The sequence below is a fragment of the Mirounga angustirostris genome, unplaced genomic scaffold (genome assembly GCF_029215605.1).
Source record: "Mirounga angustirostris isolate CCGP_5_RB_7025 unplaced genomic scaffold, mMirAng1.0.hap1 SCAF_9, whole genome shotgun sequence".
Lineage (NCBI taxonomy): Eukaryota > Metazoa > Chordata > Mammalia > Carnivora > Phocidae > Mirounga > Mirounga angustirostris.
This window is the reverse complement of record NW_026991717.1, coordinates 31,160,726-31,178,764: the sequence shown is the minus strand read 5'-3', so window position 1 is coordinate 31,178,764 and position 18,039 is coordinate 31,160,726. Positions and strand designations below refer to the sequence as shown.

The following is an 18,039-nucleotide window of genomic DNA, read 5'->3' as shown; positions in this document are numbered from 1 at the left end:
TCCACAAGTCCTTTATTGGATACATGGAATACAAAAATATATACTCTCACTCTGTGACTTGTTTGTCCGCTCTTATAATAGTTCTGTCTTCCAACAAATATAAGTTCTTAATTTTAATAAGGTTCAATTTAGCAATCTTCTCCTTCCTTTTTGGATCCTCACCTATTCCAAGATTAAGATATTTTCAGTTTTTCCCTAAAGTTTTATCTTTAATATTTAGATCTATGAACCAACTGGAATTGATTCTTGTTGTGAGGTAGGAATGGAGATTCATTTTTTTTTCCCTCCCCACACGACCCAGCACTATTTATCGAAAAGTCCATTCTTTCCTGGGGCGCCTGAGTGGCTCAGTCGGTTAAGCGTCTGCCTTCGGCTCAGGTCATGATCCCAGGGTCCTGGGATCGAGCCCCGCATTGGGCTCCCTGCTCCACGGGAAGCCTGCTTCTCCCTCTCCTGCATCCCCGCTTGTGTTCCCTCTCTCTCTGTGTCTCTCTGTCGAATGAATAAATAAAATCTTTAAAAAAAAAGAAAAAAAAAGTCCATTCTTTCCTGACTGTGTTGCAGCGCCTTTGCTGTCATAAAATTAAGTAATTACATCTATGTGAGACCATTTCTGGATTCTTTATTCCGTTCCATAGATCCACTTGTCTATTCTCATGTGAATTGTGACACCGTCTAATGACTGTAGCTTTACAGCAAACCCTGTTACCTGGTAATGAAAGTCCTCCAGCTTTGTTCTTAAAATTGTCTTGACTACTCTTAGCCCTTTTCATGTCCATGTGGATTTCAAAACCAATTTGTCACTCCCTCTTTCTACCTTATATATAAGCCATCTGGCATTTTATTAGGATTCTATTTAATCTATAGACCAATTTGGGAAGGAGTCAATTTCACAGTACTGAGTTTCCCAATCTGACTACAGATTATTAGCTCTTAATTTCTGTCAAAGTTTTCTGTCAAAAGGTCTTGCAAGACTTAAGTTTGATTTTTTTTGGATTCTATTATAAATGGTATTGCTTTTGTAAATTTAATTTTCTAACTTATTGTTGCTTGTATATGAATTAATTTTGTATTTTGACTTTGCATCAAGTAGTCTTGCTAAATTCATTTATTAATTCTAATAATTTGTAGATTCTTTTAGACTTTTTACGTTCCCAAGTAATACATTTAGGTTCATAAAAGAAACTGGCCTGTAAATATTTTCTCTCAAAATGTGATGGTCGAGTCTTGGCATCAAGGCTTTGCTGATTGCAGAAAACAAGTTGTATTCTATGGAAGAGTATGAGTAAGATTGGGGTTACTTCTTCTTTAAACATTTATAAGAAATCACCAGTGGGGCACCTGGGTGGCTCCAGTTGGTTAAGCATCTGCCTTTGGCTCAGGTCATGATCCCAGAGTCCTGGGATCGAGCCTCATGTCAGGTTCCCTGCTCAGCAGGAAGTCTGTTTCTCCCTCTGCCCGTACCCCTGTTCCTGCTTTCTCTAATAAATAAATAAAATCTTAAAAAAAAATTCACCAGTGAAATCATCTAGGCATGGCTTTCTTTATAAATAAAATTTAAATAATGGATTCAATGTCTTTAATGGGTAAAAGCAATATTCAGATATTCTATTTCTCCATGTGCCAATTTTGGTAAAGTATGTTTACCATTCCACCTGAAATTTAAAATTTGCTTGCATAAAGTTGTTCATAATATCTTACCATTTTAACATCTGTAGAATCTGCACAGAAATGTCTTCTTTCCATTCCTAATATTGTGTACTTTCTTTTTTTTTTTTTTTAAAGAATTTATTTATTTGAGAGAGAGAGAGAGCGCACAAAGGGAGAGGAAGAAGCAGGCTCCTAGCAGAGCAGGGAGCCCGACTTGGGGCTCAATCCCAGGACCCTGAGATCATGACCTGAGCCAAAGGCAGATGTTTAACTGACTGAGCCACCCAGGCGCTCCTCTCTGTTTTTCTTGATCAGTATTGCTAGAGGTCTATGCATCTGATTTCTTCAAAGAATGAACTTTTGGCTTTGTTGATATTTCCTATTGCACATTTGTCTTCTGTTTCATTAATTTCTACTTTTTATAATTTCCTTTTTTCTACTTTAGTTTTAATTTGCTATTCTTTTCCTAATTTCTTGAGATATTTAAAACACTGATTTTTGACTTTTCTAATATATGCATTTATAGCTATAAATTTCCCATCAAATATAGCTTTAGCACATTCACATATATTTTGATATACTGTATTTTCATTATCATTCTGTTATAAATGTGTTCTAATTCCATAGTGCTTTCTTTTTGATCCAATAGGTTATTTGGAAATGTATTTTGGGGGGAGTTTGCTACCTATGCTTTTTTTTTTTTTTTTTTTTAAAGATTTTATTTATTTGAGAGAGATAATGAGAGAGAGCACAGGAGAGAGGGGAGGGTCAGAGGGAGAAGCAGACTCCCTGCCGAGCAGGAAGCCCGATGCGGGACTCGATCCCGGGACTCGAGGATCATGACCTGAGCCGAAGGCAGTCGCTTAACCAACTGAGCCACCCAGGCGCCCTGCTACCTATGCTTTTATAATCCATTTCTTACTTTTTTTTTTTTGAAGATTTTATTTATTTATTTGACAGAGAGAGAGACAGGAGAGAGGGAACACAAGCAGGGGGAGTGGGAGAGGGAAAAGCAGGCTTCCCATGGAGCAGGGACCCCGATGTGGGGCTCGATCCCAGGACCCTGGGATCACGACCCAAGCCAAAGGCCTAACGACTGAGCCAACCAGGTGCCCCCCATTTTTTACTTAATTCTTTTGTGGTTGGATAACATATTCTGGATTACATTTGTTGAGACTTTCTCTATGGCCCATCATATGATCTATTTTGGTAAAAGATCTGTGTGAACTTGGAAAAACATTTTTGAAGCTGTATTACTAGATACATACAAACTTACAGTTCTTACGCTTTCCTGATAGAATGACCTTTTTGGGATGTCTGGCTGACTCAGTTGGTGGAACATGGGACTCTTGATCTTGGCGTTCTGGGTTTGAGCCCTATGTTGGGGGTAGATTACTTAAAAAAAATAAAATCTTAAAAAAAAAGAATGACCCTTTTATAATTATGAAATATTCTTTATTATTTCTAGTTATTCTTCTTGTATTCAAGTCTACTATGTGTTGCTATTTATATTATATATATTGTTTAGTGTTTGTATGATATTTTCCATTCTTTTACTTCCAATCTTTCTGGGTCTTTACATTTCTGGTGTGTCTTTCATAAGCAGTATGTAGTTGGATTGAAAACAAATCAATCTGGGACACCTGGGTGGCTCAGTTGTTAAGCGTCTGCCTTTGGCTCAGGTCATGATCCCGGGGTCCTGGGATTGAGCCCCGCATCAGCTCCCTGCTCCATGGGAAGCCTGCTTCTCCTTCTCTCACTCCCCCTGATTGTGTTTCCTCTCTCGCTGTGTCTCTCTCTGTCAAATAAATAAATAAAATCTTTAAAAAAATCAATCTGACATTTACTGTTTTGTTTTTCAATAAAATCCGGTTTCTACCTATTATGTTATTGTCTCTGTCTCATCTATGACCTTTTCTTTCCTTCTTTTGGATTAATCTAGTAATTTTTCATTCTATTTTTCTCCTAGCTATACATTCATTTATTGTTCTTTTATTGGTTATACAAGAGATTATGAGTCATTGACTTATTTTAGTCTAATAAAACATTAGGAATTCTACTACTTCCCAGACAACGCTAGGACCTTAGTATTTTCCATTTACACTGATCCTACCTTTTGTACTATAATTATCATATGTTTTAATTTTATATATATTTAATATCCCAAAAATCATTATTATTTTTATATAGTCAATGTTAATGTAGCTGTATCTATGTATTTATCCTTTCTGTTGCTCTTCATTTCTTTTTTGAACTTTCAAGTTCCATCCAGGATCATTTTTCTTCTGCTTGAAAAATTACCTTTAGGTTTTTTGGTTTTTTTTTTAGTGAGGGTCTGCATGCAATAAGTTGTTTTAGTTATTTTTCTGGTTATCTCTATGTCTCATGTACTTCAGAACAACATTTTCATTGGGAATAGAATTTTATATTGAGTTATTTTCTTTAAGCACTTTAAAGATTGCATTCCAGTTTTTTTTTACCTCCATTATTTCTGTTGAGAAGTCAGATGTGTCTTATCACTGTTCCTTTGAATATGAAGGGTCTTTTAATTCTCTGGCTACGTTCAGCAGTTTTACTACAAAGTGCTTAAGTTTGGTCCTCCTTGCATTTAGTCTTTTTTTTTTTTTTTCCTCCTTGCATTTATTCTGCTTGGGGTTTATTATACTTTTGAAATCCATGGCTTGATGTCTTTTATCAGTTTTAGAAAATTCTCAGTCATTATGTCAAAAGTTTAGCTAAGGTACTCTGCTAGCTAAGGTATTGCTGCCTTGGGTGTCCATTTCGTTTGGCCAAGCAGCCTGGGGGGTGAGGGGGGGTGCTTAAACTGACATTTGCCCCTTGGGAAAGCATGTGCCTTAGCCAACAGCCCGCAGAGTCACACATAAATTTAAGTTCCTGATGTGATTTACCCAACAGCCCCAGTGGTAACAGTCTCCCCTATCTTCCAGGGCCTTCCCCTTGCACATCCCCTAGGTAAGATCCCCTTGGAGCTTACCAAATTCTGTTCTTTTGGTTTCAATTGACCAGTCAAGCCTAGCCCAGGAACTCCAAAGCACTTCGCCCATGGAACCTCATAAAGGCATATGCCCTGGTCCTGTGGCTCTCTGTATCTGCAACCTGCCTTGATTTTCCTGTGTGGTCCCTCAAGGTGTACCACGTACTTCCTCTAGGACCTGTGAAAAATAAATTTTTCTATTTCAATTCCCTTATGATCTTTTGTTGAACTGTGCTTCACCACTTGACACCCCAGAGCTCTACTTACCAAAGGTTAATTTAACAATTAGTCACAACACATTATCTTTTCAAACATCGCTTCTCCTAATTTTCTCTCTCCTTTTCTGGGACTCCAATTACAAGTGTATTAGACTTTTTCATCATATTTCTGAATATTTTCATATTGCTGCTGTAACAAATTACCATAAAACTATTGGCTTAGAGGGTCGCCTGGGTGGCTGAGTCGTTGAGCATCTGCCTTCGGCTCAGGTCATGATCCCGGGGTCCTGGGATCGAGCCCCGCATTGGGCTCCCTCCTCCTCGGGAAGCCTGCTTCTCCCTCTCCCACTGCACTTGCTTGTGTTCCCTCTCTCGCTGTATCTCTCACTGTCAAATAAATAAAATCTTAAAAAAAAAAACAAACCCAAAAAACTATTGGCTTAGAGTTATACAAATTTATTTTCTTATAGTCTGGATATTAGAAGTCTAAAATGGTTCCAAAGGGCTGGATTCATCTGGAGGCTCTAGGGGAGAATCCATTTCCTTGCCTTTTCCAGCTTCTAGGTGCTGCTTCCATTCCCTGGTTTATGGCCCCTTCCTCCATCTTCAAAGGCAAGAATGCAGCATCTTCTCTTCTCTCTGACTTGTTTCTGTGTATCTTCTATCTATATCTGATCTTTTTGCCTCCCACTTAAGACCCTTCTGATTAGACAGGACACATCTGGATAATCCAGGATAATCTTACCTCAAGATTCCTAATTTAGTCGTATCTGCAAAGTTCTTTTTTGCTAAGTAGGGTAACATACGCACAGGTTCTGGGGATTAGGATATGGACATCTTTCAGGGACCATTATTCAGCCTTCCACATTCTCTTATACATTTTATTATATTTTCATACTTTTTCTTCTCCATGCTTCAGTCTGATATTTTCCAAGGCTCTATCTTCCAATTCACCTCTTCTGTTTTATTAAATCCTATTAAAGGTTCTTAGTTTCAATCATTGTATTTTTTGGTTTCTATAACTTCCAAATGATTTTTAAAATAAATTCTACTTCTCTAGTGACATTTTCCATTTTAGCATCTATTTCTTTAAACATATTAGTCACTGTCTGTGTCTGATAACTCCAATATCTGTATTATTTCATCTGTTCCCATTGTCTGAATTTTCTCTTAATCCTATTTTCATATGCCTGGTAATTTTTGCTAACAAGGTAGATGAAAAATTGTAGAAGCTTTAGATGATATTACTTCCTTCAGAGAGAAATCACCCTCCCCTCTGGAATGCAGCAACAGACAGATCATCTTATTTTATTTATTTTTAAATATTTTATTTATTTATTTGACAGGGAGAGAGAGACAGTGAGAGAGAGATCGAGCACACAAGTAGGGGGAGCAGCAGGCTTCCCACCGAGCAGGGAGCCCGATGCGGGACTTGGTCCCAGGATCCCTGGGATCATGGCCTGAGCCGAAGGCAGACGCTTCACCGACTGAGCCACCCAGGCGCCCCCAGATCATCTTATTTTAATCAGAAACTGTACTTACTTGACGTTAGGTGGCAATTTTCTAAGGCTCTCTCTCTACCTCTAGTTTGCCTCCACTTAAAGGGTGTAATCCTTTAAAAGGGAATCCTACTTGAGAGTCTGGGATGTTTATAGGTCCTTTCCTCCTTGGAGGGATCTGATTTTTAACTTTTGCTTCTTAACATCATGAGATGGACAAAAATTTCACTCTGTTTTTCAGGGGTTTTCTGCTTAGCTTCTTAGCCTTTGACTCTGTGTAGCAAATACCCTAAGGGAAAAATAAATTAAAAAAATCATTTCTTGGTGCCTAACCTTTTCTCCTAGGATTTTGGCTCCTCAGTCCTGGCCACCTGGGGATCTCTAAACTCCAATTTTTGTGTACCAGCCCTAAACTGGCTCCTCTGCTTCTAGCAGAAGTCCTCTGCTAAGTTTCATAATTTCTTCTCTTGTACCATGAATTAAGCAAATTCCTAGAGGGGAAAAGAGAAGCACAGAACATAAGCCCACTTCTTTGAAGTTGCCTGTGCTCCATAATTTTGGTTTCTTAAGTCCTGGCTACCTCATTAGGTCTCTGATGCCACTATTCTTTTCTTTTTTTGGTATGATATCTGCCTTTTCATGTTGTTCTCAGCAAAAGCATCAGTCTGTAGCAACCTAGTCCTTCAGAGCCAGAAGTGGAAGTCATAGCAGAGTTCTCAATCAAAACTCTACTGCTTATTAGCTGTGTGACTTTGGCAAATTACTTAACCTAGATATTTAAAGATTCTGTGTTTCAATTTTCTTCTATGTAAAATGAATACTATCTTATAAAGTTATGAGGATGTGACGATTAAATGAAATACGTTTGTAAAACGTCTAGTAACAAAAACACTTAATGAGGGCTTACTATGTGGCAGGCAGTTTATGTGGATTTAACGATTTAATGGAGATATAGTTATTAACTCCCATTTCCTTTCCAAGGTCACATAGTATTAAGTGATGGAGCCAGGATTTGACTCTAGAGCACTTTTCTTACTAACTACTCAATACTACTTTAATAATATTGCTTTTGTATCATGTCTGATACCAGTTAAATGCTCAATAAATGTCAGTTATTATTATACAGGAAATACAAATGCTTTAGAAATATTCACTAATCACATCAGTTTTCCTCTTCTATTTATTTTTTCCTTTTCATTTTTGAAAAAAAAATTCTTAAAACATCTTCCTATGTATTTTAAAAGAAGCTATTGTGAAAAATGTCTAATAGCTTACTGAATGGGGAGGTAATAATTTGCTTAACCATTACTTTATTGTTGGATATTCAGAAGGTTTCCATTTTTTTTTAGAAAGTACAGATATCAGTACTATTAACATTTGTGCCTTTAACTACTTTCTTCATTTGAAGTATTTTCTCAGAATAAAATCCTATCAGTGAATTACTGGCTCAAGACTATGAACACTTTATTATTGCTGATATAACAGCTATATTGTTACATTGTTCCCCCAAAGATTTGTAGTAATTGTGATACCATCAGCAACAAAAACGAAAGGTTTGTGTCAAGAGAATAGGTATTAAAGCTATGGAGTACAGGAATGAAAGAAACGTGGAGATGGGAAAGAGAAGAAAGATATACATTCTGAGGCTGAGAAAGAGAAAAGTGGAGTATCTGGATACTCATTCTTGTGAAAGAGGGGTATTAGCTTCACTTAAAGAAGTAGGGATGGAAAAATGACGGGGCTGTGTTGAAAATTCAAATGCTTCAATATAAATACACATACATGCACATCACAATCTTTTATGAATAATGTTTCTATGATGAGTTTTCAAAAGATATGTGTTTCCCACCCTCATCAGTGCAATGTTGAATACAGAGAAATATTATTTAGGTGTAATTTACAGATAGATTATCTGATACACCAGGTTTAACTTAATCTTCAGTATCACTTATTCTAACCTAATATTCTAACATTTAGTAATCTGGTGTGTGGATCTCTATTATTGTTTGAAGATACACAGAGAAATAATCTCTCTTCAGGATAACATATTAAATTATAAAAACATTATACATATAAATTACAAAATAACCACACGTGTTATTGTTTTCTCTTAGTTCAGTTAATTTAGTAAAGCGTACTGGGAAGCAGGAGGCCTATGTTCAAGCACCCACTGTGTCATCTGCTTGGTGCATAATTTTGGGCCTTAATTGCCTTACCTATATATTGGGATTATATTTTATCTGACTAAAAACCAGTATTGGAACATGGCTTCTGTTTAATATTCCTAATCTTAAATATGTTTAGTGAGTATACTATATTTGAATAAAAGTGAAAGAATCGCTCCTTTTTTGCTAATGCCTACCATGATTTGATTATCTCTTTTTAATTTTAATACCTTATTAACCTTATTACCAGGTTAGATTTGAAGTTATTACTTTAAAAGCTACCTTACGGGACTCTCTTAGGACCATTTGTCTGCTCCTACCATCAGATGAATCTCAGTGTATATACTCAAAGGCAGTTGCTTTTCTACCACTGCCTTCCTCTTTTCTCCTTTGCTCCCATTGTGGATTTTGGGACAGTATGTACCTGCTCATTATGGAGAAACAGAAAGGGCCCTGAAAATATGGGCTTTTAAAGAGAGACCCTCCTCTCTGTCTTTGCACTGTAGGCTCCCCAAGCAAAAAAAATGAAGCAAACAAAAAACTTCTCTGCTAACTGCTTCATTATGTGCACAGGTAAGTGCCTGACTATCCAAGTTCCATTTCAGATTTTTCTTCCAGTTTCTGTTAGCTCCTAGAAAATTTCAGTGATACTGAGGAATCATGGAGTATGAGAATAACTTGCCTGCGAGGCATTCAAATCCTGTCTCTATCACTTACTGATCAAGTGATTTTGGGCAAGTGACCTAAGCTCTCCAAGTCTCGATTTTTTCATATGTAAAATGAAGTTAGTTAATACTTACAACACCAAATTTTAGAATTAAGTTAGTCAAATGGTATTTGGAATTATGGCTATCTGTGGTTTGAATGTGAATATCATTTAGAAAATAAGGAGAGCTCCATTGAATAAAGTAGTTTTTAAGCTAATTCAAATTAGAGGCTGGTTTGATTTCTAGGGTCCTAAAAAATCGGCATCTTTTAAAGAATCCATTCTAGATGGGGAGCAAATATAAAGGCTTTGAATTCTTTCATGGTCCAATAGATGCCAATTCCAAGGTATAGAAAATGGTATATTAAAAGCAACAGCCAAAATGAAGAATAATTTTGTATCCATAATTAGCCAAAAACTTGCTGGTGAAATTATGTGGAAAACAACACACTCATACATTGCTGGTGGCATCAAAAATTAGTACAACCTTTCAGAAAAATAATACAGTATGACATGCCCATACTCTTATAATCCCACTCATAAGACTATCCTAAGACATTAATTCAAATAAGGATAATAGCTGGGACATAACAGGTACTCACATATTTCTTCAAATGAATACCTTTATTTGCATTGACCTCTCCAAGTCACTGCCCTTGGTTCCTTCTCATTTATGATTTTCTATTTTAATCATCTCAGGATAGTTTCAGAATCAAATTCTTGTGTCTTTGTCTAGTCTCTGTTCTCCAACCTTCTCCATTAACTTCATTGTTGATTGCTATCAGACCCCCTTACCTTCTGATACTTTCACCGTCTAAATTGTTTACCTTCACAAGGAAACCAAGTTGATGATATACCACATCCTTGACCAAATAAAAAATCTGACGCTTCCTTCAAAATCCTAGGATGTCTTTCTCCTTTGTCAACACCTTTCTAGTCTAACTGCCTGCTTCATTAAGACAAAAGATGGCCAGAAACCTTCATATCCATTCTCACTTGATCCTCACCATATCTCTGGTCTTGTACCTAGCCACTTATATTTCCCTCTGTTATCACCTCCTTGCTTCCATACTCTTGCTTTCTCCTTCTAGTTCCATCCAAAATCCAAATTCTTCAAGTTTAAGTATCTCCTTTATAAAAGATACAATTCACGTACCTCTTTAGTGTACAATTTCAGTGGTTTTTAGTATGTTGGTATATAGTATTTTAGTATCAAGACTGTACAATCATCACCATTATCAAATTCCAGAACATTTTCATTACCCCCAGAAGAAACTCCATGCCCATCAGCAGTCACTCCCCATCCCCCATCTCCAACCCCTGGCAACCTCTAATATACTTTCCATCTCTATGGACATCTCATATAAATGGAATCACACATAATGTGGCTTTCTGTGTCTGGCTTCTTTTACTTGAGTGTAATATTTTCAATACATACTTGAAAATATGTATCACTACTTCATTCCTTTTTATTGATGAATAATATTTCTTTGCATGGCTATACTTCACTTTATTCATTCATCAATTGATGAACATCTGGATTTGTTTCTATTTTTTTACTCTTCTGAGTAATGCTGTTATGAACATCTGCATAAAGGTTTTTGTGTGAATATATATATTAATTAATTTATTTGACAGAAAGAGAGAGAGCCAAGCAGGGGGAGCAGCAGGCAGAGGGAGAAGCAGGCTCCCCGCTGAGCAGGGAGCCCAATGCGGGGCTCGATCCCAGGACCGTAGGATCATGACCTGAGCAGAAGGCAGATGCTTAACCCAGGTGCCCCTGTATTTTCAATCTCTTGGGTATGCAAACTATGAATGGAAATGCAAGTTAAATACCTCTTGATACCCAAATCTATTGTTTCTGAGTTCAGATAGCTTGGGTTATCTTTCTTTGTTTTTTTTATTCCAAAGATTTTATTTATTTATTTGAGAGAGAGAGAGAGAGATAGTGAGAGAGAGTACAAGCAGGGGGAGCGGCAGACAGAGGGAGTGGGAGGAGAAGCAGGCTCCTCGCTGAGCAAGAAGCCTGATGTGGGGCTTGATCCCGGGACCCCGGGATCATGACCTGAGCTGAAGGCAGATGCTTAACCAACTGAGTCACCCAGGCACCCCTGGGTTATCTTTCACAATGCAAACAACTCTATACTGACCTCTCCATCCCACCTTCACTTAAACAGCTGAAGTCTTCAGAATCTACACATGTTAATTGCAACTTACTTCTTTCCAATTAAATTGAGGACAGGGATCAATTCTCACAGTTTTGATCATACAGTAGTTGTTTAATATATGCTTATTGATACACTGACACCCTGAGATGCCCACAAATGTGAGAATGAGGACTTATTCATTCCTTCATTTGGCAGATATTTGGTTGTACACTGGTCACTGTGCTTAATGTTGGGTACAAATAGTGCACAAAAGTTAGTAAGTTCCATCATACCCCAGGTGCCAATTCAACTCCACAAATACACACTGAATACTTATGATGTGAATAGCATTGTGTCAGGTATTTCAGCAGACACAGATAAGAATAAGATATAGTCTGCAGCCTTTTATGGCAGTACATAAGCTCTACATACAAAAATAACAATGACAAAAGCAAACAGCAGCATCGCTGGATGCTAAATGCCATAAGGCAAGTACAAAAGGCTCTGGAGAGTCAATGGTCAGAGCATACATGCTTGAAAGAGTGGAGTGAGAAGGACCAACATCAGAAAATGCTTCTTGAAGTTGAAGGTGGTAGGGCCTCCAAGATGATGGTATTTTGATAGATAGGGATTCCTAGGAAAAGAGAAAGTGTTTCAGGTGGAGGACAGCAAGAACAAAGATTGAAAGGCTGGGTACAGTACAGAATTTTTTTCAGAGACCAATCTAGTTAGGAATGTGTAGATGGGTAATGAGTGAAGGCTCTTGGATGTTAGGCTTAGTATTTAAATAGGTTTAGAAGAATCATTTGAAAGTCTTCCTATAGGGCGCCTGGGTGGCTCAGTTGGTTAAGCGACTGCCTTCGGCTCAGGTCATGATCCTGGAGTCCCGGGATCGAGTCCCGCATCGGGCTCCCTGCTCAGCAGGGAGTCTGCTTCTCCCTCTGACCCTCCCCCCTCTCATGTGCTCTCTCTCATTCTCTCTCTCTCAAATAAATAAATAAAATCTTAAAAAAAAAAAAAGTCTTCCTATAACAATTCAAATTACTTTGGTGATTCCTTAATCTTTTTTTAAAACTTTTCTATTATATATATTTTCTAAAGTGATCATGGATATTAGAGATTTCTCCTTCCAACAAGGGATAAAAAATAAAATCTTAATAGCCAAGCAGGCTGATAGGAGAAGGCATAATTTCAGTAATCCTGGCACTGCATCTCCATACTTTTGGGGACATGTAAGGCTTAAAACACTCATGTAGGTAAATACTAATGGCCAAAATAGCAGAAGCAAGACTGGGAATAAAATAATTGCATTCATTAAGCTCCTAACACCAGGCACTGTGCCAGGTGATTTACCCAGAATATCCTCGATCCACCAAACAACGCTATTTAGGTTTATAGCAACTGAGGCTCAGAGAGGTCAAATAAATTGCTCACAGTAACTAAGCTAGTAAGCTCAGCTAGTAAAAGGTGGACATCAGTTTTGAAACCAGGCCTCTCTGATCTCCTATTTTCTCTATTGCTTACTTTTATTTGTTTTTACTATATAAAGGAGACCAAAATGGTAAGTTCATGATGCACGCATCGATGAAAAGGACTAAATATTTAACAGAGGGGCTTTAATGGTCTGGAGAAAAATTACGCTGAAATATTCAAAACTGGTTTTAGAATGGTTTAGAGATCAAGATCAAGTCGGATGAAGTTCAGGGCTGCTTCTCGATCCAGTATGAACAATGATTGTACAATAGATCTTATTTAGGAATACCAAGGGAGCAATATTCTACTTTTCATTTGGAGACTAGAGAGTACATTCCAAGAGAATAGGGTTGTCTGTACTCACTGATACATCACAAGTCCTTAGAACAGGATCTATCCCACAGTAAGCACTCAATAAACTCTTCCTGATATAATGAAAAGTCATTAAGGGGTATTCTCATTTGAATACTCTTGAAACAGAGATAAAGAGACAGAAGAGTAGTAAGTTTAAAAACCAAGTTGTTAGGATACTCTCATTAACACTTAACCCCATGGCAAAAACAAACTACCAAAATAACAAACATACAAAAAAAGCAACGGTTGTAAAACATTAGCATGATTTTACAATGAAAGGTGGACAAAAGAAATTAAAAAGACACTTTTGCACTTTATATAGTACCTAGCACTCTGTGGATAATCAAATTTCAGTGAAATGGAATCCAGAATTTTGACCTATTATTTTAATGTTTTAAACTTTTGTGAGCAGTATATCCAATGACTGTTTTTGGAAAAGAAAATGGCTATCTAATCTGAGTACCCCAAAAGTACCAACAATTTCTTTCTTATAGATGGCAAGCAATGGAACGAAAATCTCAAAATCATTAACTCAAAGAAGTAGCAGAGTACACTTCCATAAGTCTTTATTTTTCTAATTTTGATACTATGTTTCTATTAAAACATACAAAGAAAGCTGCAACAAAGAGCACAGAAGGAAAAAAAAAGTCTTTGGAAGATTGCAATCCTTTCTCAAGAAACACTTTTAAAGATTTTAAGGAATAAAAGCAGGTTCCGTGGACATTTCCCCTCTGTTTTTCACAAGCTTTTCTAATATTTCTTCTTTGATGGAACCAATGAATTAACTACCACTTATCACAAAACGTTTTCTTTCAGATATGTGCTGTATATATTACTTTCTTCAGAACAGACAGCTCTTCAAGCTGCTCAAGTCTTTCAGCTGCAGCAATTTTTCTTATTTCTGTTATACTGCAATTCTTCCACAGAATATCATAAAGACCCAATTAAAAAAACTTCTTTGCTCTCCAGTTTCCCAAAGGCAATACTACATATCTCCATCAATATTTTAACTAAATTTTCTCTATCTTTTTCATTTAGTTCCACAATCTTTGCTTACTTCAATAACTCCTAATACTATAGTTTAATTGTCAGGGTGATCATATCATATTTTCTTTTATATTACATTAATATGGAAGATAGTGAGCACTTTCTTTCTAATCAACTAATTAATACTTGCTTGAGGCAGTCTACATGTCCCTAACCTTCAATTAATAATAACACAGACATTATCAGGTCTTGCCTTTTCAATTATTGCAGAAATTTTGTAGTCTTTCTAAAGATAACTCACTGATTTTAGGGTCTTAGATTTTTTTTTTTTTAATGTTCACAGGTTAAAACATATATTTTTTCCTTACTGTAGTATTTAGTTTAAAACACATTTTCTAATAAACTCTAAGTGAAATAACTTTTTAAAAGAACTAGAATTAAAACAACTGCAAATTCTGAGGATAGATTATATAGCAAATCCCAAAGGAAAAAATACACAGGCCTTATTCTTTTAAAAATCCTTTAAAGACATTACAGTTCACTTGGTATTCTAAAATTAATAAAGTTGAGATTTCATAGGCTCCAGATTGATTCCTTCAGCACACACACACACAGTGATATTTGAAAAGAGAAGCCAAGAAATCTAAATTGTTGAGTGTTTATTACCACTTTATATTGTTTCTTATAAAACACTGAAAACATAGGGAAAATAAAAAGTTCTGTCTTACTCATCTTCTGTCCTTTGTGAGCCAAATGTCCTGCTTGCTTAAAATCTAGCTGAGTATCATGATCCTTGCACCATGGTTTGAAAACACAAAGAGGAGATACCAGTTTTTAATCAGTGCTGAAATTAATTAAATTACAAAGGTAAAAGTGTACCAATGCACAACTCTCACAAGTGCTACATGAAAGTTACATGTAAGAATTTTTAAGGTTGAGGAAGTTGTTTTCAGGTACAGGGCAAAAGCTGTAGCCTCAAATCAACGACAGGTCTAAGAATTTAAGACACTAATCGTACCAGTTAAGGTAACACCAAGTATTTCAGTACTTCAGTACGATACTTCCACTCTTGTAGGGTGAAAATGCCTCATAATTTATGTAAAACATTGAGTCCTATAATAAACCACCTCCTTAAAAGAGCAGCTACAGAGTTCCGGGGGCATGCCAAGACAGAGAACACCACTATACCTCACTCAATCAAGGCTGGACTTGAGTAGGGGATCAGGGGTGGACAATCCATAATTACACAAGAAAGTATGTCTTGTAGAGCTGAGTAATTTTAACAAGGGTCTTCGAATACTTTGATGAACGCATTAAAAAATTTTTTTGGGGGGGAAGGAAATTTTCCATCTTACACGTGGAAATAAAACTCATAAATTCTGACTGGAGGCTGGTGATTAGCACAACTTTGTGGAATAACCTAACTTTTCACATAAAACACAATCCTAAAACTTTAAGATACCGTCTATGCAAATGGCACCAAGTATCACCTTTTCCAGCCTTCGCCGGCAATGGAAGTGGGTTGGACACCCCCAAACCATCACCCTACCCCCACAGGAAATGAGTTCTGTCTTCCCCCTCCCCCTGGACGGCCTTCCTCCCCTCCCCCAACCGGAAGTGAGGCGCCCCCATTCAGTCGGCCTCAAACCGAGACAAACCAGTAATAGCAAAAGAGAGATGATCTTCAAGGGGTGAAGGGCACCTCCACTGTGGCCACCCCGAAGCTCGCCTTGCTTACTGACCTGCTGACGATAGGGGCAGGCAGGGGCCTGGGGCCTAAAGAAAGTCCCTTGCACAGAGGACAATTCCCTGAGCCCCTCTCAATCGCCTTCACTCTTCTCACTCCGTCGTCTCACAGCATGGAAAAAATTCCTCCGCAGTACTTTATTTTGATATCTTTTCTTTCCCTTTACTTAGTCGCTTAACCATCTTCCCATAGGTAACTTTTCTTATCGCAGTAACATTTAAAGTTGTTCCGGGGGGGAGAAAAATGGAATATTATTCTCCATACCTTCAGAAAAATGAAGGGATTATTTTGTTCAAATGCGGCGAAGGACTACGTGATTACGCAAGGTGAGACTTACTTTCGCGGAGGTTTCTGGGAGATGTAGTTTTTTAAATTGCTAAGGCCGGCAGAAAGGAATCGGTAATTACTATACACTGGAGTCCTTGGAAACACATGTTTTGTATTCGAGGGCAGGCTCACCAGGGGACTTCGGCACCAAAAGGGCCAATACGCCCTTGCCCTTTTCCTCTGGAACTTAATGGAACCAAAATTTCCCTTCACTTTGGCCCAAGGTCCTGGTCGTCCCGCCCTCTCCCTTTGGCCACGCCCTCGTCACCAGTCAGGCGCCCTCATAGGCTCATCCTCTGGAGGTAGGAACGCGAGAGGAGGGGCGTCACGGTGACTCCTCCCGCGGGGTCGAAGAGAGACTGGTGAGAGGGGCCGAAGGCCAGGGCTTGTGCGCGCGCGCGTGCTCGCTCCTCAAGGAGCGCGGCGGAGAGTGTGAGCGCGCAGGGGTGGCGCGCTGGGCTGGGAGGAGGCTGGCAGGCTGGTGGGCTGGGCGGGCGGCGGGCGGCGGGCGGCCGGGAGCGCGCGGCAGACTCGGCGGCGGCGAGTAGTTAGTTACTTGTTAGTCAGTGTCAGTTGCTCGGTGGCGGCGGCCGCGGTCACCGGGAAGGGGACGGGACGGCCGACGATGGTGGTCACCACAGCGGCATGTGCGCCTTTCAGGTAACAGGGGCAGGGCTACCCGCGTCCCCTCGGTTCCCTTCTCCTCCGGCGCCGATTTGTGGGACCACGGTCGTCCTGGGGTGAGGGCGCTGACCTGGGGGAATCCGGGCGGGGCTGCGCGGGGTCGAGTGGCGCCGCCGCGGGGGCCCAGGCGGCCGGTGTGTCCCGCCTGGCGCGGGCTCTGCGGCCACCCCCGAGCCCCGCCGCCCCCGGGGCTCGCCGCCGCCGCCCCCTCCCGCGGCGGCGGCGGCGGCGGCCCCGGTAGCTCGGCGCCCCCCAGAGGAGGGAAAGTTGGGACCTGGCGAAGAGGGACGCCCCCGGGCGCGGCTGGGAGGCTGCTGGGGAAAGTGAAGCCTGTGAAGAGCTGGATGCGGGGAGACTGGGGCAGGAAGGGCTTCTCTCTCTCTTGCTAAGCCTACACACGGTCATCCCGCTTCAAATCCGGGAGGATTCGGTGCAGGCTCGCCAGCCGCGCCGGGACGAAACCCGGGGGCTCTTTGCCTGCTCGCTTGGCCCTGCGGTTTGTGAGCCCGCTAACGTGCGGGTTTGCTGGGTTGTTTGGGAATTTTCAGTGGTTCGGTCGGTCAGTTTGTTTCTCCTTTGCCCTTTGACTTATCCGTTTTTGCTACTTTTCTTACCTCCCGCGTTGGGGACTAGCAGTCTGAACTCCCATCCCTCCCCCTCCCTGCACCATCCGTCTGAGAATTTGATTTCGTTTTTCGCCCTTTGACAACGTTAAAGACTGCAGAGTGCAACAGGAAAGAGATTTCCCACCTTTAAATGTTACTTTTTTTGCAATCCTTTGTTTTGTTTTGTTTTTCAAGATCCAAGTTTAGGAATTTGAAAGCTGTGGAATGGAGTTATTAGAAGGCTGGCCCTAAGGGGATAGTGACGAGTTAAAATAAAACTATGATTTCATCTTTATTGGCTTTGCTATAGAAAACCTAATACATTTTTCTTCTGCCTCTGTTAAATGTGGTAAGATTAGACGTTGAATTAAATATTTGGAGACTTACTTACATAAAAGGCTATTTTTAGGTCATTGGATGATGTATGTCAACAGCTTTTCACCTGAATTGGGTTTGCCTTGAGGATTCTGTTTTGGGGCCTG

The 18,039-nt window shown here is 39.3% G+C and overlaps 2 protein-coding genes across 52 annotated transcripts in view; one reads left to right on the top strand and one right to left on the bottom strand.

Annotated features, from left to right (window-relative positions):
- The window catches only part of HMG20A (high mobility group 20A), a 108,115-nt gene extending 91,682 nt beyond the window's left edge, over positions 1–16,433 (bottom strand). For 4 of the 7 annotated variants that reach the window (XM_045899642.3, XM_064570119.1, XM_045899634.3 and 1 more), the window contains exon 1: positions 15,937–16,250. The gene's annotated coding sequence lies outside the window, so the exon portion shown is untranslated. Of the gene's footprint in view, positions 1–15,936; positions 16,252–16,278 lie in introns of those variants that run through there. The other 3 variants (XM_064570120.1, XM_064570121.1, XM_064570122.1) reach the window with 2 other exon arrangements.
- Positions 16,434–16,758: 325 nt separating this feature from the next.
- The window catches only part of PEAK1 (pseudopodium enriched atypical kinase 1), a 320,078-nt gene continuing 318,797 nt past the window's right edge, over positions 16,759–18,039 (top strand). For 44 of the 45 annotated variants that reach the window (XM_064570115.1, XM_064570113.1, XM_064570116.1 and 41 more), the window contains exon 1: positions 16,759–16,928. The gene's annotated coding sequence lies outside the window, so the exon portion shown is untranslated. The remainder of the gene's footprint in view (positions 16,929–18,039) is intronic. The other variant, XM_064570117.1, reaches the window with a different exon arrangement.